Source organism: Haplochromis burtoni, unplaced genomic scaffold (assembly GCF_018398535.1).
Source record: "Haplochromis burtoni strain Fernald_Lab_line unplaced genomic scaffold, NCSU_Asbu1 Contig_44, whole genome shotgun sequence".
Taxonomy (NCBI): domain Eukaryota; kingdom Metazoa; phylum Chordata; class Actinopteri; order Cichliformes; family Cichlidae; genus Haplochromis; species Haplochromis burtoni.
In genome coordinates this window covers 1,692,922-1,720,177 of record NW_024582405.1, presented here as the reverse complement: position 1 = coordinate 1,720,177, position 27,256 = coordinate 1,692,922, and the positions used below count along the sequence as shown (strand labels likewise).

At 40.5% G+C, this 27,256-nt stretch overlaps 1 protein-coding gene across 2 annotated transcripts in view; it reads left to right on the top strand.

Annotated features, from left to right (window-relative positions):
- The first annotated feature begins 4,292 nt into the window (after positions 1-4,292).
- Positions 4,293-27,256, top strand: part of plxnb2a.1 (plexin b2a, tandem duplicate 1) — a 231,616-nt gene continuing 208,652 nt past the window's right edge. For both annotated transcript variants that reach the window (XM_042220154.1, XM_042220153.1), the window contains exon 1: positions 4,293-4,825. The gene's annotated coding sequence lies outside the window, so the exon portion shown is untranslated. The remainder of the gene's footprint in view (positions 4,826-27,256) is intronic.

The following is a 27,256-nucleotide window of genomic DNA, read 5'->3' as shown; positions in this document are numbered from 1 at the left end:
ATGATTTATTTGCAGTGCAGAGATATACTTAGTGCTATCACTGACTGAAATACGGGGTTTTGCAGAGTTTTCTAATATGAAATGCTCTTGTCTGGTGACTGAGTGGATGAGTCAGAGCATGACCAGAGACAGCAAACAAGCCACAAGGAATAATGTGGCAGGCGGTGCGTATGATTGTGTTTGTCTCTATGTGCTGACCCAAGTCTAAGTAAAGTGTATTGACAAGCTTTAGGGTGTCTGTGAAACACATGAAAGCATGTGTACGCAAGACTGTGTGTCCGTATTTACATGGGCTTTGTTTGAGGAGACAGTGTAAACACACACACAGAGCTTGGTTGTCATTCCAACACTACATTTAACAGCTCAGTTAGTCAACCAGTCAGCCTTGCAGCCCAGAAACACTGTTAGCGATGCGTATGATCAGACACTTCAAATGCCAAACTGATAATTGACCAGTCATCTCAAAAGTTTGTCAGACAGCTAGTGATTTAGGCTGTTATTTATGTCAATGTCAGTGATTTCTGCTGAGGCATCAATCATAATTACATCTCCAATGATTCTATAGGAGCGCTGCAAGAGCTCACTAAAGTTATAATTCTTGAGTAATACCACAGATTATAAGAAAGAATGATAGCTTCCATAGATGTCAGTGTGCCCCAGGGTGGCTGTGGCTACAATGTAGCTTGCCATCACCAGTGTGTGAATGTGTGTGTGAATGGGTGGATGACTGGATATGTAAAGCGCTTTGGGGTCCTTAGGGACTAGTAAAGCGCTATATAAATACAGGCCATTTACCATTTACCATTCTGATTCTGATAACTTTATTTATCCCCAAGGGGGCAGACAGTCTGTTAGGATGGACATACCCACTGTGAAGTTGCACGTTGGTTTTGAAGCCTCAATTTTGGCTACCGCCTTGTTCATTTTTGGAGCCAGAAGTGACTGTTCAGAAGTGAGGACCCAAACGCAGGACTAGTAGACATGTTTAAGCAACAAAAAAACAAACCTTTATCGGCCAACTCAAAGTCTGTGACATATGCCCGAATACATAGGAGAAAATACAACAAATACCTCATATAGGACGTCAGAGATGGATCTGGCCCTTCAGTGTCAAGTGCTTGGAGCTACAACTCTCTCCTGTAGTGAGTATCTGCAGCCATATGTAAAACATGGTGAAAAATACTAGATTTTTTCATTCCCCATGCAATACCATCTGGAAAAGATTTGTTTGATAATGCTCCATTTTTCAGTACATCAGTGACCCCAAACACACTGCCAGTGCAATTAAATCATCCCTGGATAGACAAACACATCATGAAACACCATCAAACACTGTCAGTCATGGACTGGCCTCCTCAGAGCCCTGTCCTTGAAGCAGTGGGGGGTGTGGGGTGGTGGTGTTGGTGGTGATGGTGGTGGGTGACAGAAAAACTAACAGAAGAGCTCTGACTCTATCTTTGAGAATGCTGAAGAACTATTCCTGAAGATACTTAAAGAAATTACAGACAGCTGACTCAGACAATTCAGGATATGTTAAACTTTGGTTAAAGTGCTCATTCCAAATATTTCAAGCTTGTTAGAAATGCTTAAACTCTGTTTCTGCCTTATGTCCTGAATTTCCATGTATGTTTTCAGATGCAGTATGCAGTTTTGTTACACTGCTGCTACACTGTTACACTGTTTATAAATATTTAGCTTGATGTCTTTCCATTTACATCACGCTGTTCATTTAAGAACTTATGGTCCAATTTACATTAAAAAACAACAAAACATGTTATGCCATAGAGGTTGGCTACCTAGTGATCAACAAGTCAGGGTCACATCATCAGCCCACACGTGACATCTGCACAAAGCCAAGATGGTGACAGTAAAAAGTTCAACACAAAGCTTTGGAACTTCACAAACTAATAAGTGGCGTTTTTGTCATTTTCATTTTTTTTAAACCACGATAGTACCTGATATGTGTTCACTCTTAGAAAAACAAGATATGGTATCTAGCAAACAGACACAAACTTTAAACTATAAGTTATAGCCCTAAAATATACGAGAACTCTACACCCATGACCCTTGACCTTTCCCACATACATACATTTTCACTGGCAGCTTATTCAACTCAACACAAAATAATTCCCACCACTCCAAGTTATCCTAAAGCACTGATGCCTACTGTAACATTCAGGAGACTTATGAAACAAAAGGTTAGGCCTCTGAATGGCCCAATGTCAAGGATTACTTCTTAGACAAATTCTCCAACAACAAAGCCTCCATTGTGGCCCACCAAGCTCTCAAATTAACAGCGGGAGCAACCGCACACTTAACAGGGCTTGACAGGCAGCACCACCACACTCCCAGGCTTTGAAGCATCTGTAGAAAACAGGAAAAAGAAATGAAATCAGTGTCTCTGAGGAGTTTAAATAGATGATGATAAATAAAAATTAACATGTTCATAATATGTTTATAACTAAACTTTAATCTAAAGCATGGCTAACATCACCTTTGGGAGCTTCTGCTTGCTGCCTGTTGGCTTGTTTCTTGATTTCAATGAGTTTTCTGTGCTGCTCATCATTTCTCTTAAATCGCACCAAATTTAAAGGAGGGGTTTTGACTATCTTTAATTGCCTTCTATTTGTTTTCTATTTATCAATCTATTTATTTATTTGGGACTGAGTTTACTGCGAAGGCGGCAATTTGGTGACAATGAAGCACATCTTTTCCGGGTGGGATTTTCAAAATAAAACCCCTTTAGGGAACTTGTTTTATGGGTTAAAAGAATAAGTAGGTTCTTATCGTTTATTTTAAGCTTGTATTTACTTTTAATTAACAGAAAATAATCTCTGTTGAAACACAAATCATTGCTAAACATTAAGTAATTGCGAGGACAATAATTACAATGCACCAAGGTGCCATTAATGTGCTAATTTGTACACTTTGTATACCTTCTGCACATTAACACATGCACGGAGCAGCTGCTGCAGGAAATGATGCATGCTGTTTTAATCACATACAAAGGCTCTCTGCTCCTTCTCTGCTGCTTTGTCTGAAGAAAGTTCAGTTAGACATGGAAAGGAAACAGTTGATGTTTTAAGTGTTTAGAGCTCAGAATTAGAATTTGAAAAGCCTCAAATGCATGCAGAGATATAGAAAAGACTCATAAGACTCATTCTTGTTTCTTTAGGGAGTTCTTCTTTCTTACTGTTGCCAAGTGCCAAAGCACCTGACTGTTCCCATATGGAAAAGATATATATAAATCTTGTGACGTTTGTATCTGTCTTGTGTGAAACTTGTATGAAAAGCATACAAGAGTGAAAACAGATATAAGATCCCTTGAAAAATTATTTAAATGAAACGTGTATGTTTTGGATACTTACTAAAACAATATATGAAAGTAATGAGAAAGTGGCCATTTTCATGAGTAAATCACATAAGCCTTATATGATGGGGTTGCAATGTAAAGCTGCTTCATAACTAAAATTTACAGCGTCTTACATGGAGCTTCAGCTTCCTGCTGTCAAATGTGCCCAGATATTTCCTCAAGCTTTCTAGAAATGTTACCTTATTGATCTTAAATCTTTTCTAATGTCTCCCTTGGTTTTCTTGTTTTCAGTGTTTTAGAATAAAAACCTGCCTTTCCTTTGAGGCAAAAGAAGAAATTTGTTGTCTCCACTTACATGCCACTCTAACGGTAATGTTATTTATATGCACATGACTTTGCAGTGCTTAGACACTCTAGACGCTGTAATGCAGCACTGAAAGTAACCGTAGGTCCTAATCTTCTTACCAACCATCGCATGTCATTGCCTGCTCAGGTTGGATGGTCTGCTATGTTGTTTCGTAAACCCAGCAGCCTTTATTAATTATGTATTTTTGGTCTTATCCCATTTTCTTTGGTTTACTTATAGGACTTATTCTTTCTATTGGTCCCTAAAGTCTGTACTGAATGTAGAATAAAGGAGGTTCGAATTTGTCTGAATCAGCTGCAAAATCAAATACATTTCAGAGAGCTGGTGTCTCTCAAGATTTTATGGTCATTTTAAGTGACCAGATATTTCCCCTCATCGTTACTGACCTTGTTTTACAATGACTAACTTTGATGTAAGTTTCCTTAGCTTTGAAGTTTGCTTTTCACTCTTATTTTTGTGCATTTGACTCGTCTCCTATCTATCCTGAACAAGGAAATTCTTGCACATAAGATTTTTAAGGTTAAACCTTCTATAAGCTTTTATTTTGAAAGGAAGCTTGTGCATGCTTTTTGTGTTTGATGCTGCAAACCTGACGGAGCATATACGCCAACAGGCATTGGGGGTTAGTGTTAGGAGGAGGAGGAGGAAAAGCCTTCACCCTGATATTCCTCAGTTTTGTTGCATCTCGCGCCGTTTCCAGTGGAGCTCGTGGCAGTAGATCCTGCTGGATGTGTGCAGCTCGCGTCGGCTCTGGATACGGAAAGCACGCGCTCCTTCCTTTAAAAGCTGGAAGTATACGCGTGTGAGCGGGCGCGCGTGTCTGAGTGCGTGTTGGCTTGCCATATGAATCACACCTGAGCCGGGTGTGCAATTCCTGGGCGTGTAAAGCACATAGAAGGCAGCGTGTCCACTTGTTTGCCGTGGGAATGTTGTTAAACTAAACTTCCCCGCAGCGGCTCGGGCAGACGTGCGCTGCGCTCCGGTCGGCACTCTTTTCCTCCCTCTTCCCAACACCAGGATGTAATTTGGGCAACTTTTTGAAGGACCGAGGACACGCAGGACGAGTTTTATCAGCTAACATTTGATTTAATTGGGGAATACTGTCGGCAGTCTGTCGCAGAGGGACGCCAGCGGCGGATCCAGAGGTACGTTGAGCGGCGTTTTGGCTGCCTGCTTGTTACTTTTTAATCGCACCTTTTATGAATACTTAACGCAGAAACAAAACTATTGTTCGTCCTCAAGCGCAGTCTCCCAAAGCCCTTCACAGCAGAAAAGCCTTTAAGGAGGATTTTAAAGATCTCCAGAGCACTCGTGATTCCTTATCAACGCGTGAATTCCCCTCGATGCCTTGTTTGGAGAACGCTACACCAAACTCCGCTTACAAAAGTTCAGGTTTAAAAACAAACATCGGTTATTAGCGATTTGAACGGTCACCATTGTGATTAAGTTGTGTTTTATACTTAGCATGGAAGGTAGTTGATATTCGGCATTAAAGCCATATTCCAATCACTGCGTTTTCTTTAGAAAAAAACAACTTGTGGACATGATTTCATCCGTGTAATCAGCTGCCACTGAGGAACACTTTAAAACTTTAAGTTGCCAAAGTTTTAAGTGTCCAGCTGATATGGAGTCTCGGCTGTAATGATTGGCTGCAGAATGTAAGAGTCTTGCATATTGCTAATGGGTTAGAATACATTTAATTTAAAGGTTCCTAAACGAAGTCTGGCATATGGGAGACAGCGGAATGTGCTGGGACCCATCAATACTCAGAACATCTGGAGCCTCAGCCAGTGGGCTGATCCTGTTGAGTCGGTGACAATAATATATTCCAGACCGACTTCCTCCAGTGTCAACTCCACATATTGGAATTTACAACAGCTGTAGGAACCCATTATCTTTTATTGATTCTGCCCATTAATTCCATACCGATCTCAATGAGAGGGGCTTTTTTAAAAGACTCTGAGCTGTAACTCAACATCAGTTAGATATCCCTAACATTGTAGTTAATGTAATGTGGTTGAAGCAGATGTTTTTTGAAGGCATTATTGATCATAAGTGCCTAAACCATTACAACAGCAGCCAGATAATGGTTGTACTTAGTCAAATCTTTGGCTCCAAAGGTCATTAAAACACATTGGTCCCCATCTCATGCGAGGAACTATGAATCTTGGAAAGTGTGCTGCTGGCCATCTGCTTCAGAGAACTGCTGTACATGATGGGGAGGTAATTGCCCATGGTGTGAGTTAATGGATTAGAATAGCCTCCACACTGCACCTTGGGCTCTGGAGCCATAAAACTATTATAGCTGCAGCGACACAGCTCTGTTTAGATTCAGGTTGTTTGATGTTATTAGGGCTAACAGGACACTCCAATCAGCCGAGCGTGCAGTTTCAAGGCTTCTTGAGCAGTTCATTGTCATGTTTGAGCTACTGCAGCCACTGGGGGGAAGTTTGAATGAGCGGGAGTCGATCAGATGTGTCCAGAAACTTTATAACTCCTACCTTTTTTTTCTTTTTTTTTTTTTAACATGAAATTTGCAGCCAATTACCGGGTTGTGCTTACTGTGTCAGTATGAGTGATGGAAATGTCTCCTAAAAGTCATTGCTGGCACTTGTTCAAGCAATGTTCTCAATGAAATAGCATCTCTAATGTGTTCTTAAAGCAATCGATGGTTCAAAAGCACCGTGTTAGTCTGAATAAGCTCTTCAGTAAATCCCCTTTTTTAAATGTTTTCCTAGAAGCCATGCTATTTAATAGGCAGTTTTAACTCATCTGCACACAATGCTACGGACAGCACAACATAAACCCTGTCTTCTGTTTAGTGAAGTGACTCGTCAGCTGAGCTTTACATTGAAAAAGCCTTAGATGCAGACAGTGCAGGTAAAGGGAATTTCACTGGCTGCTCACTGGGTTGATTCAGCAGGACGGCTGACTTTCAGCTCGGTTACATAGAAATGGAGAACTAAGAGACAGGAAAATAAAAGGGCAATGCCTCCTTTTTCACTTATTACTATGACATTTAACATTTTGGAAGGTCAGCAGGTTAACTGTGTGTTTTTTGGGTAACTTCTAGAGACATTTTGCATTTGGCGACAGAGCTTTTGGATCCTTGAGGTTACCTTTCTCTTTTCTATTTGCTTAAATAGGCTTTACCCTGGTCTGAAGGCTCGGCCAAATCAGAACTGGCAGTAAGTAACATTTGCTACTTGTACAGTTTAAAAAAAAAGAAGAAAAAAACAAGACAAAACCCAGATGAAACAGGAAATGATGTGGGCTGAGCTGATAGTTTAAGTTGTTAAATTTGGCACCCTTTGCCTTTTGCTGGTTTTAAAGAACAACACAATTTAAAGGAGTAGTTTAATGTGTTTGGGAAGTGCACTTATGCACCTTTTAGCCACATGCTTAGTTTGTAACTGTGATATTACTGCGCGGTTAGCTCAGAGTGGAAATGTGTGGGAGATGGCTACACTCTTGGTAAAAAACAAAGTACACCCTCAGCCCTTGTATAGAAATTAATGAGGTAAATGGCAACCAGTTGCTGCTAATCATGATTAACTTAACATCAATTAGTTTGGCCAACTCTATAAAAGTGGAAGCTTTGGTAACTTCCTGGTCTGGAGCATTCAGGTGTGTCAAGGTCAGATTGTAATGCTGAGAGAAATTGCAAAATACCCAAGAGGTCCGACTCAGACTGCACAGCCCTCAGTTAGCATTTTAAAGGTTGAAGTTCATGACAGTTAGAAAAAGACTGAACAAGTATGGCTTGTTTGGAAAGGATAAGGAACATGGCAGCACACCTTAGGTTTGCAAAATTGCATCTGAACCAACTACAAAATTTCTGGAACAAGGTTCTTTGGACAGATGAGACCACAGTGGCAATATTTGGACATAATGCACACCACATGCCAACTGTCAAGCATGGAGGTGGAGGGGTGATGATTTGGGTTCCCTGTAGTCACAGAGTCAACCATGTATCCCTCAGTATACAAAAGTATAGTGTGTACTAAGTATTCTGGAGTCAAATGAGAGGTCATCTGTCCAGAGCTAAAGCTTGGCCCAAACTGGGTCATGCAACAGGAAAATGATCCCCAAGCACAGCAACAAATCTAAAACGGTCCATCTGATTGAAATGCTGTGGATAATACTTCAGAGCTGTGTGTAACTGAATGCCTGCAAATCTCAATGAATTAAAGCAATTTTGTAAGATGGGATGAGCTACAATTCCCCGCAAAATAAAGCTATCGTGTTATTGTCAAATTAATCATGTGGTGTGTTTAGTTTTTCACAGGACTGTCTCTAGACTGTGTCTAAAATGAAACAAAATGTACCTCGAAGGCTCACTAATTCATAAACTGTTCATTTCAAATTATTTATTACATTGTAAATGTAATAAATAATTACATTACATAGTGAATGATCTGTAACAAAAAAAAGGGGATATTGTCAAAGTCTCTCAGAGACAGCTAGTCTAAAGGTGAGGAATCAAGTATAGCTAATTAACTGCTTTATACCATCCAGATTCATTTAACCTTGTTGTATGGATTCAAACAAAGGAGTAAGGTTTCTACGCAATAAAGTACGGTAGCAAGCTAGCTTGCTCGGGCAGTTTCCCAACTCCTCATTCAATTATTGGCTGATTTAACATCTAATGGAAAATGCCAGCGCTGCCTAAACAAGCTACGACATGGAACAAAGGAAAAAGAGGAATTATCATTGATAACGGCTGGTATTTTTCCAGCGTGGCGATATCTATTATGTAAGTTTGATGTCGTTAGCCATTTCCAGACCCAAACACTTTTTCACTTAAAGACTGAAAGAATTTGGAGTCTTTAATTTTCTGCACCACGTCAGTGCAGAAAATTAAAGACTCCAAATTCTTTCAGTGACAGAAATGATTAATATGAATGTCCTACAAGATATTTAAGTCAATACTCATGAAAAAGGGGATTTCTAAGGTTTAGAGGAGTTGGCAGTAAATATAGCTTGCTGCTAGACATCTCAAAGTAATTTAAGAAAAAATATGAGCACTGCTTTAAGTTTGGATTTAAACTAGGTTGGAAAACTTTGAAGAAGTTGACAAGAGGATGTGTTACCTGGTTACTAAGTACAGGCTATGGCTATGGTTCGGCTAATAAAGATAAAGGATGGGAGTTAAACTGTTCTCCTGAAAAGCCCATGTTGTGGTCCGTGATGTTCAAAGAGACTCTGAAAACCAAAGCTCCACCAAAGCAATATCTGTGATGAACCCATCCACAGCAGTCACGGAAACCATGAACTGTAGTACATGCTCTGAGTTTTTAAAAACCTAAGGACATGCCGCGTATGAATGGTGCTGATAAAAAGCTGGCGATGCTGCGAATGGTGACTGAGTAGTTTTAAGGGGCTTCTTTTCAGTAAAAAGAGAGACAGAGTATTGCAGCGTGTTTTTTAAAAAGACTAGAGGCTCATCCAAAGCAGTAGCAGATGTTTGGGCCCAGAAACAGGATCGGTAGGTCTCCACTTAACAAGCAGATTGGCTATCCACTTTGAGATGTTACCGAGCCTGCATGCAGCGTCCTTCCAGCTTCTTCTTTACTTTTTTTTTTTTATATCCTGAACCTGCTGTTGCTCTCACCTCTGCTAAGAGCTTGATTTTTTTTGTCTCTCATGTGTTTGTGTATTAAAAAGAGCAGCTCTGGCTCCACCCTGCACTGTGTAACCAACTGAACAAGTATTGTGTTTTTATGTTGGTAAAGCTCTCATCCATCAGAAGCCCAGTCAGTCTGAGGGCTTAACTATACATTGGTGTCACCTTTGCACTTCCACCGCTTGACTGTAAGAAACCTGTTTAAGTGGAATGCAATTTGGTGGTTGAGTAACAGCACCACATTCAATACTCTGCTTAAACAGGAAGTTATGCTACTGCTTATATACAGTACACAATGATAGTAGGCTGTAATTGGATTTCTGTGCTAGATAGAAGCACAAGCAGATAGTGTTGGTGTGTTTAATTTCTACTTCTGCTTTCAAACCAAAACTGATGGTTATTAGCAAGCTGTGGTTTAAAAAAAAATTAGAAGAATTTGTTTTAAAAACATAAAAAATAATTATTTAATCCAGAGGAAGAATTTACAACAATACAGTGCTACAATGAAATACACAAATACTCTGTAAAAGTAATTATTATGTAAAATAATGCTTTTTGAAGCACTAAATTGTTAAGTCCCCAATTTCTTACGGTTTATGTGTGTGGTATTAAAAAGGAAAAAAAAAAAGATGGTTTTGCAGGTGGTGTTGCAGCCTCATCATGCTATTAGCTCAGGGACTTTGCATGAATCCCAGGCTGTGTAGCATTTTGCACAAGCCTGTATAATTTAATTAGCAGTAGTGCATCGTACTCCATAGGCTGTGACCGTGCCACTGTCTGCTAAGCTGTGATGCTACTCTGCTGCATGTGCTGCACACAGTCCTGGGAGTATAGGGAATAATCATTGTTTGTGATGAATATTGGTCTGCCAGTTTGTTAATTAAGCTCTATGAAATGCCTCCAAATTGAACGCAAGTACTGTATATGAGCAATTCTAAGTAATTATTGAAACTGTGCATTGATTTATGTATCACCCATTAGTGTTCAACAGTGTGTAGCTTGGCCTCTTGTCTACTTTTAGTGGCCACCAGAAAGGTCAATTTAAGCTAGCAGTACATGATGTAATTAATCTTCAAGAACATATTCTTGTTGTAAATATGTATCAGAAAAGATAATTGGTAAGTAAAGCTTTAAAATTAATAGTAAATCCTGTGCACCTCTGTAGACTCACCACTGCAGGTATCACTGCTTGAAAGAGAGAGGTTGTTGTGGGCCTGCAGCAAGGTTTACAAGAAATCTGCCAAATGTGAACAACCAGCAGTTTAATCTGCATGCAAGCAGCTTTCATTCTTCTTAATGAGGTTGGTGGATGCGGCAGCTTAAAAGAAAGTTTTTTTCATTTTTTTAAATCTTCAAAAAAGGTGATTTATTGGTATTTTATTGTGAAAACACTGACTGAAGAAACAATGACTAATTAATAATTTCACACAGTTTGCTTCAGAGCTGAATTGATTGATGGAGACAAGCTGGTTAATCAATCCTTATATTGAACCCGGGATGTTTGTATAGATTTTTATTTATTTATTAATAAATGAATCAATAAATCTCCTGATTATTATAACTATACTGTCCAAGTACATGCTGATGTGATCATTTAAATGTAACTAATATGCAGTGAAAAGTTTCACTCTCTGTTTTTGGTGTTTAAGTATGTTAAAGTTTAGCTTTGCAAAGAGCGACTGTTGGTTGAAATTACTTTTTAAATTCAGGCGAACATCCTGTTTCAGGTTTGCTTTGGGTTCTTACAGCCGTATGTGGAACAGACTGTTTCTGTAGTTGCAGAAAATGGCAGAGGCTGGTTTTAATCTGTATTTATAAGCTGTGAAATTGAACAAAATGTTGGAGATCAAACTGTCTCTAACAGATGGATGCAATGCTTCCTGTGCTGATTGTCTGCTGGGTGCTGCGCAGACGTTCTGCAGCATGTGTTGAGTGATTCTGCAACTAGAAACTTCACTTTTTAAAAATCTGAGCGGCTTCATAGGAGAGCTCCTTGTAGTATTTGTTGGCTTCTTTTTCAACATCTTTTTCATATTTGCGTAAAACCTTCTGAAAGCTTTCTAGACATCTTCATCTTCATTTTTATTTATTTTTTTATTTTTTAATGCATTTTCTAGCCTGTCAGCCTGTCCGTGGTTTTCAGTGCTGAGCAGCAGTAGCTGCTGTTGAAACGCAAAAAAATGTCTCCGCTCTCTTAAATTCGAAGCATGGACCAAAATTATGTTTCACAACTTGGCAGAGAGAGCAACGGAAGACTGAGACATGCTTTCTCTGTGCTGCAGTCATTTATCACAGGGAGAGAGTGGCAAAGGTCAGAGGTCAGACAGCAACTTTGTGTGTGTGTGTGTGTGTGTGTGTGTGTGTGTGTGTGTGTGTGTGTGTGTAAACCCTTGGCAGAAGATATTGTTTTGCACTTCTTGATCAGTTGTTGTTGTTTAGCAGTTAATGGCTCCTAGATAAAGAAACATAGTTTATATAACCGCTTTCAGACGGCGAGATGAGTGCTGGGCACGGAGATGCTTTCAAAATATATTTGGAGAAATAAGACAGGGCAGTATGGGCGCAAAGGCTGTACCAATATTTCACGCTGTTTTTATTCCATCATGTTGACATCTGCCTGTTACGAGGTCATTGTGATGTCATAGGGTGTCATATTACAATAATAAATGTTTTTTGCAAAGCTCTCCTCACGCCCTTTCGCATGATATGTTACTTGATATCGTTTCTTTAAAAAATCATTTTTAACCTTTTTTAACTTTGACCTTGGGTGCTAACAATGGAGGTCAAGGTCAAATTTGTAGCCAACCCAGGTGCTCATGTGCCCCAGAGCCTAGCAGATTGTTGCTGAGTTTGAATATTTGCCATAAAGATTTGTGGGGAATGTAAAGGTTTTACAATAACAGCATTACAAATGGGAATAAAGACAAAAAAGATGAAAAATCTGATAAAAAAAAATATAACCCAAAACATGGACAAACTAACACACCTCCCCCTTCCACTTGCGCTAACAGCAGGTCAAGTTGACATTCAGCCCTCCTCTGATTGGCTAGTCGAGGCTAAGCAAGTGTATGTGTGTGTGCATAACTTCACAGGAAGTAAACCTGTTGGATGACTCATGGTAATAGGTAATAGTTTCAGCTAGACTTTTCTTTGTTCACTTGTCTAGTTGCTTTTGGCCTTTGATCACCTCACAACATCGTCCTTCCTGGTATGTCATGGGTTGAACTTGACTCTTGCCATTCCATGAAATATTTTAAAAAGTTCCTTATTTTAAAACAGTGAAATGAAATGTAGCTGCAGATCTGTAACCAGTCCTGTTTCTGTGCAGTAATGTAGCCTTATGTCTCCAAGGTTTCTGCAATGTTACTAAACACTTAGAAACGCTTGTGAGGTTTCAGACAGTGGAAGGTAATGCATTCAAACCGCATGCTTTATTAGAGCAGAGATGAACAGGAAGTGTTAGGGATTTAAAAATAATAACATAAAAAAAAGGAGGAGGAATGAGGGTCCAGGCCGTCAGCCAGTGGGTTGCTCAGCGTTTAATTAGTTGCAGTTCTAGCAAGGATGTTTATTCCAATAATATTAACATGACAAAGGGTTTAGACTTGGAAAAAGGTGGAATTAATTTACTTGAGCTGAATAATTTTCAGTAGGCATAAAAATATACTAATAATATTCAGTTAGTCACTTTGTCTTCTGGAAAATGCTTTTTTTTTTTCTCCATGTATTTCTTCTGTCATTTAATAGTTATTATGAATCAAATGATTAGATAATCAATGAGCCAAATGCCACACATTGTATTGCCTCTAATGGCTACTTGGGGTGGGCTCCAAAAGTGAGTCTGTCCCCATAGCCTGCCATCTTTAAATGTCCAGCAGAAATAAACACGTTTGCAACCTGCTACAAAAAAGTTTCAATCTCTTTAGCTAATTTAAGAAGTGAGCGAGAGATGCACAGGCAATAAATCTTTTACAGCTCACACATTTAAACTCAAACGTTTGGAGTTGTGAATGTTGACTATACATTATTGCCTGTATGCTGGGAGTTGAGCTGGGCCTGTCCTGTGTTTGTGGGGTTCGGTGCCTTTTGAAGCATTTTTGATACATGCGACATATCAGATAAATGCATCTTGTTAATGAGGCTTGCTTGTGTCAGCTGATGAATAGAACTCCATCCAAATATGGCCTGTTTGCACAAAACCTAGATAATGATGTTCATGTTGCTAAATTTGACGCTTGGGAACAGGAGGTCTCAAACTGGCGGGTGATGTCACAGTGACCATCTTTTGTTTTCAGTCTGTGCTTACTGGTGTAAAGTCTGTCTAGACTCAGTTTTTCCCGTGTTTCTGAGCCTCCACTCAGAGACTACACTTTATTCATAACGTATAGCTGTTTTCATGTGGAGCCTCTTAAAGCGATCATCCATGAGATTCCTCATCTTATTTCCAACCGCCTGCACCACCAGCACTATGCCGACACCTTTGATATATGCTCATTGCTGCTCCGTTTGTCTCACACTTCCTTTACATTATAATGAGCGCGCTCAGTCATGCAGCCTGTTGGTAATAAACAACAGCAAACTGAAGCAGGCTTAAAGATAAAGAGCTGCGTGCTCTCTGTTCGTCTTTCCCTCTTTTCATCTCTGAATATTTTTTAGTCTTGTCAGTGTATTTAAGAAATCCTGCTTCCAGAAACATCAAAAAGTTGACTTTTTTTTTTTTGCTCTGAGGAGGGTTTTCTATGAGGGATGCAGCCGTCTGTCGCTAGGTGTTCACAATAGAAAAAAGGTAGAGCCTCTCATCATAATTCAGCAGTTGTGAAACAGACATTTATTTTATTTATTTATGTGAATGTGAATTTATACTGTGCTTGGAGCATGTGCATCTCTGATAAAATAATGAGTCCATAAATGATAACTTCCCGGTCTTCAGTTCCTTTCATGTCCTCTTATGGTTTTAGAAGCACTTTTAAGCAGAATCATTTTTGATTTCTGTAAACGCCTCTACCAGGCAGGTGTGGGGGAAAGCAGGCCTAAATTGATTCGGTCGCAGAAAACGATGCTAAATGATCAACTTTCTAACTGCGGAGCGGTTGTTCTGAGTGCGTTTTAAGCCCTGAAATGCTCTCATGGAGGCTAAAACAAGCCTGCCTCTTGGATTGTGTGTCTGGAGCCACTGATTGAGGCTGGCGTGTACGCGGACGAGCTTTTCTGTGTTTTGTTTGTCCAGCTGTTAATGTGCCGTTCTCATTATGCTGCTGTTGTCAGGGAGCCTCCGAGTGGAGAGCGGTGATTTAAGAAGCCAGCCTGACTGATTACCGACTTGTGCTCTAGTCCTCTTGTTCTCTGTGGCCGTGCATGTGTAAATGTTTAAAGCGTTTACATGTGCACGACTTGTACAGGTCAGCTTGTGCTGCAGTTTAAAGCCATTAGAAGTATAAGACTCAAATAATTAAATAGGCTTGTTACTGGTGGTGGTCAGAGGGCCCGGTGGCGCCAGTGTCCGGCAGCCTCGCCTCTGTCAGTGCGCCCCAGGGTGGCTGTGGCTACAATGTAGCTTGCCATCACCAGTGTGTGAATGTGTGCGTGAATGGGTGGATGACTGGATATGTAAAGCGCTTTGGGGTCCTTAGGGACTAGTAAAAGCGCTATATAAATACAGGCCATTTACCAAATAAATAAATAAATAAAGCAGCGATAACCGCCACTAGCTGCCGTCCTTTGATTCCAGTGCGTGCAATGGCTGTTCAGCAAGGGTCATTGTTATTGGTTCGATGCTAGTGCAGTCTGAGTTCAGTTTGCAGCTCGCTGAACTGTGCTCAAACATGCACTGTCAAAACGATCAGTATTAGTATCTGCAGTACTGTCCCTGTATTTACTTTGTACTGGATCGATCGCAGTATTGCACATCACTAGTATTTAACCTGCTTAATCTTGATGCTTTTGGCGAGCCAGTTTGCTTATTGGCATTTGGTTTTCCTTAACTTGCTCTTCCATATCTTCTTTTAAAGTTTTGGTTTTCCATCGTTGAAAATTCAACATTTTATTGATTGCATTATGGGTTAGAAGCTGGAGACCACTGATGAGCTGGTCAGCTGTTTGCTTTGAAATTATTCTTCCACGTCTTTGGCGTCAAAAAATAATACTGGTCTACATTTCTGCAGATAATCAGACTGGACGGGTATGATTGCCTTTAGGTCATTTGCATTAACTATCTTATGTACACTATCATATTGTGCTGGTACTAATGGGTTAGTGGGTGCTGACTTCAGAACCACAGTAAGTGCTGACATCGAGTTTCTCAAGGTTCAGTTCACATTGAATGGCGTCTGCCTTTTAGAAGCGAAACATGACAGCCTCTCAAAAGAATACAAGAGAACTGAGCGTGTGTTAATTGAATGTCTTGAACTGTACATGAACCCTTGCTGCCCCCCGTGCCAGCTCGTGCTACGAACGGGTGTGAACTGCAAAGTGGAACTGCAGCAAACAATTACTGTGTCGCTCAATCATTTTGACAGTTCCTCCAGTGATAAATTCATTTGTGAGCTCAAGAGGAAACGTGTCAAACTAAGTTTCATCTGAAGCATTGTTGATCCTCAGCGGAAGACAAAAGTCTGTTTCTATGCTCGTCCTGCCAGGTGAGGAAAATAGATTTTATTGATGCTTGGCTTGACAAGTTTAAATTAGTGTTGCATATGAGGTTTGGAGTCATCTTTATCTTTTTGTTTTTGCTGTTTTAGATGTCTGACAATTTTATGGTCATTAAAATTTGAACTCTACAAATGGCCCTGTAATAATCTGTGTGTTGAGTGGGTGAAGAGCTGTATACAGAAACAATGAGTCTCTGTTGCATTGAGTTGACTTGAGCACCAAATCCCAACAACAGTCGCTTCAAGGTGTTTTATAAAGTAAAAAAGAGACCCTACAATAACAGAGACAAACTCCAACAATTTGTTGATCCCCTGTGAATAAGCACTTGGCAACGGCGAGAAAGAAAAACTCCCTTTTAACAGGAAGAAGGTGAGGGAAGGAAGACGGGACAAAGACACATTGTGGAAGAGAGGCTAATAATAATAATAATAATAATAATAATAATAATAATAATAATAATAATAATAATAATAATAATAATAATAATTTATGATTAGATGCAGAGTGGTGTACAAACACAGGGTAGAAGAAACACTCAGTGCACCAAGGGAATGCCGCAGCAGCCTAGACGTATTGCTGTGTAACCGAAGGAGGATTCAGCGTCACCTGATCCAGCCATAACTAAAGGCTTTATGAAAAAGTAAAGTTTTAAGTCTAAACTTAAAAGTAGAGAGGGTGACCTTATAATAATGAAGGAACTCTTATGAGTAGTGAGTATATCTTTGTAGAAAGCTAGAAACGTGTGTTTTATTTCTATGTTCTGGTTATGATAGCATACATTCTCCTTGTTTTGTTCACTTAGAAGCCGAAAGATTATCGATTGCTTTTATTAGCTGAGTTTCTGCTCACCTATTCACAGGAAGTCTTATCAAAGCTTTCTTTTGCCCAGTGTTATCTGAACTATCCACTGTCTGACCATGTTACTGCTCTATAGCTATGCTTTAGTTGGACTGACAGTCGCCGGTAAAAGTATTTCAAAAGTCTGTGTTTGTGGACACTTAGTGATGATGAGCCTTGATTTGTCTGAGTGTTTCTCAAGGAAATTTCAATACTGCAAAGCACGTACACATTCCAGGCAATTTCTCGTGGAGAAGAAACCCAAATGGCACAAGGGGATCTTTGTGTGCGACACACACATTTGGCAAATTGTTCCCGTTGTTTCTCCATTCTGTCCTCCACATCACAAAAACCCAGGAAGGGGGAGCCCCGAGGGAGGGAGATGGAGGGGGAAAATGGATCCCATCAAGTCAGATCGCATTGTCTCGTTGATTGAACAATTTGTAAGTCTGTTTTGTCAGCATCACGCTTTTGCAGAACTCCCAGGAGTGCCGTGCACGAAGGCCGCTGCACCATCGGGCGCCATTTATTTCACCCCAGCTGCCCTTTAACTTCATCATCATGACTGCTTACACGTACACACATACTCTGTATCTCTGTCTCACACACGGCAGTTTATGATGATAGATATTTGCCTGCGGAATGAAGAGTGGGAAGCGTAGAGGGCCATTTAACGACCTGGGTATTGCCGGCTGTCTATGTCTCTCTCTGTTAATTCAGGGTCACGTCAGTCAGCGTGCTCGGAGATGTGAGGCGTCACACTCAGAGCAGAGTAATGATTAAATGAATAAAGGGTTGCTGCCTGCTTGGTAAAGAATAGAAAACATGAAAAGACAAAAAAAAGGACTGAGGGAGGAGAGCTACAATGCCCCTCAGTCTAATGATTCCACCCAGCATTTCTTTATCTCCATTTAATTTCATACAATGCCTTTAATTACTTGCTATTCTAGTTGCTAACGTCTATTGTACGGGCCTATTACAGGAGGAGCAGGAGGTTCATTATACTAGAAAGATTGATGCACTTCAAAATCTTTCTTTTTGGTGTTGAGTAGTTTTGCTTTTTTTCCTTCTTTCATGAGAAGTTGAGCGAGATTTTTGATCTTCTGCATTCAGTCTTGTGTCTTGGCTCTTCTGTTTGGCAAAAGGTTTACATTTTTAAACAGTGGAACATTAAAATTCAGTTCTTAACCCACCAAAACACACCTGTGTTTGTAACTCTTAGTAATTATAGTTTTGCTTGTAAAACAAGCCTCTATCCTCGGGCTAATATTCATGGAGGACACATGTGCTCGGCGACCACTTTATTGGGAGCACCTGCGTAGTCTAATGCAGTCCATTACAGCAGCTCCACCATAAAATCTGCTTTCATAAAGCTTATTCTTGGGCCGCTTGACTGAGGCAGAAATCACATTTATTTTGGTCTTGGTAAAAAATTTGAATCTTGTTTATTTAACACAATTATTTTTATTATTTTGGGGGGAGACGGGGTCATCTAGTAGTTGGCTGGGCCCTGATTGCCAGGCAGCCTGTAAGGTACTTGGGTGATACTGAAAATGGTGACTTTTTTCCTTTTCTGGGTTTTTTTATTTATTTATTTTTTTTGGCTTTGCATAGTGACTTACAGAGAGACAGCTGTTGAACTGTGCACGCTGCACAGTGATCACTTAGATTAGGCAAACTGGACTTTGGAGTCAAATGTACCAGTAAATCTTTAGAGCTTGCACAGCATCTGACGTCCGATTGCTTCATTTGCTGTAGTTCTTGAATTTTTCCTCCATGGAGCTAAAAGCTTCCTTCTGACCGTTGTGTGTCTGCATTTACACATCTGTTATAAATCTATAACTATTATTCAGTTTAGTCTGTTCCTATAGGGTTGCTTTGTCATTTAGTTTATATTGGGGTTCCGGGCCTTTACCTGACATTATGAATCGCCTGGAGGAGGTTCAGCTGCTGCCAAGACTGCCTTTGCTGCCTTCAGATGTTGTGATGATCGCCGACCACTTTATTTACGCCTATTGAGAAGGTCTTCTTTACAGTAGGCTAAAAAGTTGTAGTTTCAGCCTGTTTCTCTTCTGTGAGCGCCGCCTCCTCGCAGCTCAGCACCAGGCTGAACGCATCCTGTGTAAACACCGACGGAGCCGTGATGTTGCTGGTGTGTTGCTCCTGCTTTTGCTTTTGCTTCTGCTTCTGCATTGAGACGGTGACGGTCATCCAACGCTGTTTCCATTCACGGCCTCTGCTTGATCCGATTATGAAGCAGCAGCGCTGTCTCCTCCTCTTCTTGCCCTTTCCTTGTCTCTCACTCGCTGCTCACCTCTGCCCCATTTCCTCCTCATTCACAAATCATTTGGAGACATTAACACCATTAAAACTCAAATTAAGGCGCTTTAATGGAAACCAGCATGGGCATGTTCCGTTTTAATGCAGCACCCATGTTGAGCAACTGATTTTGATAGCGTATTGATGTCTGAACTACGTGGAGTTACTGGGTTTATTGTACAAATCCACTGAGAAGGTCTTATAAGGCCTGAAACGTGCTAAAAACTAATCTCCAAGGTTATCCGTATCAAAACAAGACCGGTGTCTATTTAGAAAAAATCTTTAGACCATGCTTCCCATTTAAAAGAGAATCAGATCTCTAAGCCACAGCAAAGTCCCTGCATCTAATACAATCAGCTACCAAATTTAACAAAAACCTACATGCCGCGGGCATCAGCCAGAGGACGGGAATACTTTGTATAAAATCATTATGAGCTGGGAATTACCGCTGCTTACGTTGATGTTGCATCACTGCAGTGCGTCTGCTTTGTTTTGTCTCCAAAAGAAATGTAGATAAAAGGAGCATCCGGCATACAGGAAATATGATAGGAGTTAATTTATCGATGACTGAGCCACATGTTCGTCCTCAGTTGAGATTCAGATAACCAGAACCTGATGAAATGGTAAGCAAAGATAATTTGGTGCCAAAACAAGTCTTTGATGAATTAATTGGATTCTGCTCTGCTTTTTCTTATTTTCTGTCTTATGTTGTTATAATAATGGGCACTTAAATTAAACTTGACCAACATCCAAAGCAACGGACCGTGTACGAGAGATGAAGCGAGGGTTGGTGTGACAGAGGAGGACGCCAGGGGAGGGTGAGATGAAGGCAGATGATCCGCTGTGCCGACCCCTGAAGGGAGCAGCAGAAGAAAAAAGACATTAAAGTTGACCAATGTTCCAAACAGCAAAGTAAGAATAATGTCTGTGAGCCAAAGCCCCATTTTCTAGATTTTAGATTTAGATGAAAAATAATGAAGATGTTTAAATATTTTCTTTTATTTTTTAGAAAAATAATAAATGAGAGTTAGTTGCAGGAATGTCTGGCAGTAGTTTATGGTTGTTACTGCTGTCAGGTCAGGTCAGGTCACATGGGACGGCATTTAGAGGCTGATTACGTGCGTGTGTATTTGTGTTGCCTTTGGGTTACAGTGCCTTTGTGTAACATGCTTCCAGGTTGAAGCTTGAAGGCTGAAGGTTGTGTTTGTTGTACAAAGAGTAGCAGGTATGTGTGTGTTGTCCTTGACTGCTTTCTGTTTGTTCAGATGGGTTAAGATGATAAAAGCAGAGCTGTGAAACTTTTTACAGTCCTCTTTACTCTCTCTTTATACCGGTTTACATCAGGTTCGTTACAGGTACGCTGAGTTATTACCAAGTTAGGTCTGAGTTATTCTTTACCAGCGGTTTATGTGGGCATCCCTCAACTTGTTTCAGAGAAGCTGTGTCTCTGGCTGTAACCATACTCCTGCAGTACAAACTAGATGTATGAGGTTACCATAAAGTGAGCATTACGTGGCTGTTGCATTGCACTCTGGGAAATGTAGGATCCAGCTTTTAGTTCAGTCTACGCCACTGTTTTTGTGAATTCTCTAAAAGTAAAAATACTGTAATTTATCTATAGATGAAGTTTCTTTTCTATGAGGATTTTTTTAAATTTAGATTTTTGCTTGCTGATAGAATAAGTTACTACTTTTACACATTTTCTGTGATGCAAAACAAAATGTTTAAATTCCTTTTCTTGTCTCAACACTCTGAACTCTGGTCTCTGTATGATGTCACTGTGCGTGGAGGTCCTTAAATGCAGTCAGCATGTTTTATGCTTATGTCAGCCAATCAGAAGGACGTTTAAGGGTGGAATTCAAATGGGCTAGACCAAATGCAAGATGATATGGAGTAAAGCATAAACTGACCTCAAGATTCTTCTTCCATTACTCACACGCCACCTCTCCACCAATCTTAATAAAAATGCCTAGGTACTTTTTTTTTTTTTTTTTTTGGACCAAAGGACAAATGATGCCAGCAATTCAACCTACATCTTGTAGAAAGTAAAAAAAATCCTCCTTACATGCATAAAAGGGATTCATCTATTCAACTGAGTTGTTAAAAGCAATTGCCATTTATCAAAATCCCAAGTAAATAAGAGTTTGCATAAATCGGTCAAGACTGCCTCTCTGTGTGGCTTTGTTCTGTCTGTGCACAGAAACGTGTATATAGGCAGGTATTTAAACAAATACTCTCAAAGGTGAAGCTTTTGTATTTTTCTTCATCTGCTGTGAAACTGAAGATGCTGCGCTGGGACCATTTCATAATCCAAACAACAAATTCATCCACGAAAAAGAATAAAATCAGTTAAAAATGGTTGATGAATAAAGCTCTTTATAGGAGCTTTTCCTCATAAGATGTGTTTTAATCACTAATCCTGTTGGTATATGTTGCACTTTTAGTTTTCATCACTCCACGGGGGATTTGTTTTTTAGTTGAGGGTGATGGTGTAAGATATGTGCTCTCTGGCTGTGGGACTTTACCATGTTTTACTTTAGTCTATCTCACTATCTAACTGAAACCATGTATCAGTGTTTAAATCTGTGACTCGTAATGAGAAACCCACAAACATCTGATGCCTGAGAATACAGCGCAGTTCTATTTTGTGTCAAATGTGCAAACATGTCTGAGAACTGTTCTTATAAATGCAAGTGAAGCAATTCAGGTCAACAGACTTCTGGTGCTCTGAGTATTTTAGAGGTGAGAGGGTCTTCCTGTGTGGGCTGTAATTAAAACCACGCGTCCTCTTCTGAAAGTTGCTCCCACACAGGGAGTGTCGAGTTGAGTGTCAAGCAGTATGGAAGATGGCCCTGAAAGTAAGTAAGTGAGTGTGTGCGTGTGATAGGTAAGCGGTTGTAAAATTTGATAAGTTGACGTTACCTAAAGGTATCTTTGAGGATGAGTTACATTAACTTTCATACCAAAGTGTAAAAGAGCTCTACCTAGTCTGAAGTTTTCAGTGTGTTTAGCTTGAATGGTCAGTATGTGCCTGCAGCTGTTAGCAAGAGCAACACTGGCAAAGCTCAGATACAGAAATGTGGCGCTGACTGATTTTAGTGTGAATCGCTGCTTTTAAGTGCAGATGTAGTTTGGTTGGTACTCTAAAAATCCCAAAATTGATACCCAGCCGTACCTCATTGGTTGGTGAGGGGTTTGCTGGAGGTTGCTGGCTGTTAGGTCACACAAAGAACGTGCTGCACTAAAAACGTCCCTGTGATTGCCGGTTGCTCCGGCAGATTGCTGCATTTGGCTGTAGTTTGCATGGAGACAAGTCTATGCAAATACTGCAAACTGGTTTTGAATGCTTTTTGTTGGTAATGACTGTCGTGTGGCAGGGAAAGTCTGACAACCACCGGCTTGAAGGGGATGGGTCGAGGAGCCAAAACAGTGTTTCAGACAGTGTGAAGTGAGAAGCTGCAAAAATTCCCGGTGAGAGATAAATAAGGATTATTTCAAAGTGGGGAAACTAACTGCACTGTTACACTCTGAAATCAAGTCAAATGGATCCACTTTAAGTCACTGTAGGATAAAGTGCTGTGGGATTGTGGTTGGAGAAAAGCGCTCCGAGTGGTCGATAAGAGCAGAAAAGGGGTTGTATAAAAGACGGAGCGTTTACTGTTTACAAAATAATGGACATTTGCCTATTTTGCTAAACACAGTGGACACATTTCCCTAAACTGTATTCTACTTACTACTTGGCGCTCTTCTACAGACCTCAATTTGCATTTATGTACTATTACTGCATGCAGTCAGCTCTGTTATCTCCTGCGTGGATGAATGATTCACCCTCACTTTATCTTTACCTAGTGCCCATAGATGGACAGATGTCAGCTGTCTTTAATCGCCTTCACAACGTCCTCATAGTTTGTTAGCACTTTATTATGTGTAATAATGGCTGCACACAAAGAGTAGACTAATAAGTTGTATTAACAACTTAACAATTGTAGCTTTTATTCCACAAACTCTTGGAAACAGTCAAAGTGAGGACGGAGCTGCATTTTCAGCTGAATGTGTGGCAGCGTCCATGTTGATCTATCAGTGCGATCGCACCCCGAGCCCCCTGTCTGCAGGCTCCTTTGGCATCTCATTGATACTGCTGACTGTTAGCTGAGGTGTGTGTGTGTGTGACAATCAGACATAAAACACGGTGTGAAAGACACAAGCGCTTACTCCTGCTTCAGGCCTGCATGGTGCCATGAGACTGTGGGTTAGGTGGGAGGCGGCCCGCTCTCATGCGGTCTGAAGTGTTATGTTTTTTCACCTCTTCTAACACATGTGAACAGGCAGGTGGTGGAGGTTGCACACACAGTTGTCTCCTGAATGCAGTGTGGCTGGAGCTGAAGGATGTGTGGATGTGTGTTCTCATGGCTGCAGTTTGACCTCTAGTCTCCACCAAAGGAAACCTCAAACCGCTGTCCTTTCCTCCACTATTTTGTCTTTTTCAACATCTGAGTGTCTAACTCCAGCACTTTCCCACACGCCTGGATTGCTTTGCTTTGACTTCATTTCTCTGCGTAAATCTTATCTTCGTGTTTAGCTTCCAGCCTTCTGTGTGTCTTTTTTGCATGAATTAGTATGAAAAGCTGCGAGTCTCCTGCTTAGTAAGTGGAAGCACTATTTGTTGTCCTTATCATGCAATCACCATGCCACTGTTCATGCAGTGATGGTAATCATGATGAACACACACACTGCTGATTACAGATGAAGCATGCACATTTTAAATTGAATCAGCAAGTTCTTTATTGTTGTTTTTTTTTTTGTTTTTTTTTTGTCCATTTTACTTTCACTGTTCATTTTTCTTCTGTCCTTTGGATTTGGCAGACCTTTCCTTGACTTTGTTAGGACTTTGTCAGGTAAAATTATGCCCGGTAGTGTGGAAAATAAAAATTATAGGCTTTTTTGTTTTTATTGCTGTTAACTTGTGGGTTGTTTTCTCATGTTTCCATCCTTCTCAGGTCCATGGGGTCACATAAACTACATGGAGTGAAAACCAAGTTAGTAAACTGACTGTAAGATTGGTGACCAAAAACCGCAGTTCCTCTAGTGCCCACTTGAGGCTGTCTCTAAAAGCAAGTCAGTCCCCATACACTCCCATGTTAAAACGCTTTAGTTTTCAGCAGAAATAAACCCGATTCCACACTGTGTTAATGCTAATGCCATTTTTGTATTTATTGTGCAAATAGATTTTTCTGACTCTAATAACAAAGGTAGCGTCTGTAAACAAGAAGAGTGGGCACGCACTGGGCCGCATCCATCTTTTATATACAGTCTTTGCTTGAGTTCAGACTTTCTTTGGCTAGCTGTTCCTCGTCTGTTCCTCAAAAACATGTCTGTATTCTAGTGAAATATCTCAGCAACAGTTGGACTGATTAGCATGAGTTTTTGCACACAACATTTATGGTTAGCAGAAGACGAGTCCCTGCTGACTTAAGTGCCCCCTCTGTCTTTTTCTGAAGTGTTACATGGGGAACGTATTAAGATTGTGAATTATAACCGGCATGTTAGCATAGCAATACTGACATTCGCAGATTCACTAGCGTGGCTTTTGGCTGCTTTTTCCTTGAGCTGCGTTTCTCCTGCATTTCTTTATAACTTGATTTTTTTTCTTTAAATCTAGCCCTGAAGTACAGCCTGATTCTTCAAGTCTAACCAGGTTAAATCGATGTTAACAGGGTAACAGGACAGGCACTTTCTGAGCCAAATAAAGGTCAACAGCTCTTTCCCCCTAGAAGACTACAGTAATGTTTGTCGAATGATTCCCATTTAGCTGCAGGAGGGCAGGAAGTGGGGAGAAAACATACACACTAATCAGAGGCTGTCAGTACTTTCCAGTGGCTCTGACGCAGCGTTACCCTTGAATAAAGGTTTAACGCAGTTTAGCGGAGTTGCTGCAGCTGTAAGATGTGATTGTGTGTCTGTGTGGTCCTACGTTTAACCTGCTGGGTGAGCATCTGTTCAGCTCTCTTGAGTTTTCCTGGCTTTCTGGCCTCTTCTTAACCTTTCTCCTTTTCACTGTGGATCACCCACTTTGTTCAGACCAAACACTTCCAACACCCACCTTCCACATTTTGTTTGTCTGTCCTTTTCTCTGCCAGGTAGTCTGCTGCCGAGTTCATGACCTGTGTTGTGAATACAAAACGATTATGCAGCTGCGAGACTTCTCTCTGCTTTAAGCGAAAGGAGCCTGTTTACATCTGTCGCAGTGGTGGATACCTGAAAATCTGATTAGCCATGCTCCCCACTACCAGCTTCTGATCAAAGGCACCGGATTCATTTCCGAAACGGAGGCCAAAAGGCCTGAAAACCGGGACTGCTGTATAATTTTAAGACATGCTCTCTGCTGCCGAGGCTCCCATTTCCAATATCCCGGTGCCTGTATGTGTTGCTTATTTAAGGAGAGCTCTTCCCAGTGTGGACAGAGCTCTGTGACATTATGTGGGCTTTTTTTTTTTTTTTTTTTTAAGAATGAATCAAGTTCAGGATGATTATGAATTATCCAGTTTCTCCTGTATTTTCTTATGAAAACACAATTACTGCTCACTAGGTAATCCTACAATTTCCTTTGATGTCATATTTTTCTCACATCCTATCACTGGATGCCAAGTTAACTCCATTAGTAGTTCGTTGGTGGTTCATTCAGCTCTCCAACATTATTGGATTAAAAAAAAAAACTCATGGCTTAGTAAGACTACCCTCTCACCTTCATCCCCATCATCCTCTGACGACCACCAGGGCCGAGAAATGAAGCCACTTCAAGACTCAGCCTGAATCCGCTTCAGGCTGGCTCCAAAAGTGAGTCAGTCCCGTAGGCTCCATTGTTTAAAAGTCTAACTACAGGTGGGATAAATGTGTTTACAGCCTGTTATAAAAATGCTTTGGCCCTCTGTCTCTTGGTGCCTTTCGGAGCATTTTAATGGGGTTACTGACAGATAATGGGACCTGTTGTATTTCCAAATGTGGTAACTTCTGGCTACAAAACAATTTGGTGACTTCACTGTAGCTACATCCATCTTTTATATATATAGTCTGCGTTATGTTGGTGCCTGCTGGGGGAGTTTGAGGTTGCATTGCTATGAAAAAGGCAAAAGAAAACTGTTGTTATGTTTTTGAGTCCTAAAAATATTTCAGTGAGGACCAAAGCAGAGCTAAGTTACAGTGAATGTCTGACATCTGCCCCCTGTTGGCCAGGAGATCTGTTAATACCACTTTATTACACAAATTTGTGTTTTGCCTTCATCTGATCAGAGAAATGTGAATATGTTTTCAGTTAGGAATCGGTGTTAAGGTAAAGCATCATCTTTAACTTCAACTGTTTCCCTACATTGTTATGTGGGCTTGTCTGTCATCTAATGCTCTCATTATGAAGTTCTTCTGGAGCTTCTTCCAAGCTTCTGGAGGGGGTGAGCTCAGAGCCTGATTACTTGCAGAAACCTTGTTCTCGGTTTCTGAGTCATGCTGAAGGCATCAGGGTCACATAAAGTGTGTGTGTGTGTGTGTGTTGTGTGTGTGTGCCTGTGTGTGTTGTGTGTGTGTGTGTGTGTGTGTGTGTGTGTGTGTGTGTGTGTGTGTGTGTGTGTGTGTGTGTGTGTCATTTCCTGTGCTTTTGACCCTGCATGAGTTGGCTCCGTGCCTTGCTCTTTTTCTTTTCGGTTCTTGGCATCAGTCTTACTTTCCTTTCCTTCTCTCCTTGGATTTATTTGCTTCTTCCTGGAAACATTTGCATTAAATCTCACAAAGTGGGTTTTTTTTTTGTTTTGTTTTTTTAAAAAGAGCCTCTTAAAAGTGTTTAAGTCAGAAATAAGTATATTAAAATACTTAAAAACAAAAATTCTAAAATATATGTTCAATTTGTCAATATGTTTGTTAAACCGTGAACAACATGGATGTAGCTTAAGAAGGGAAGCATGCGTTCTTTCTAATGGCCAGCAGGGGGAGACTCAGATGTCCAACCGTAGATATATGGTGTTAGTACGTAGTTGTAGTTACGTAGATAGATGTCCTGCTGAATTTGGATGTTACTATCTAACTTCACGTCAACTGTCATTTATTACGAGCAGCAAAGCAACTAAAACTGTGCACGATTAATAACAACTAAAGGTCATTT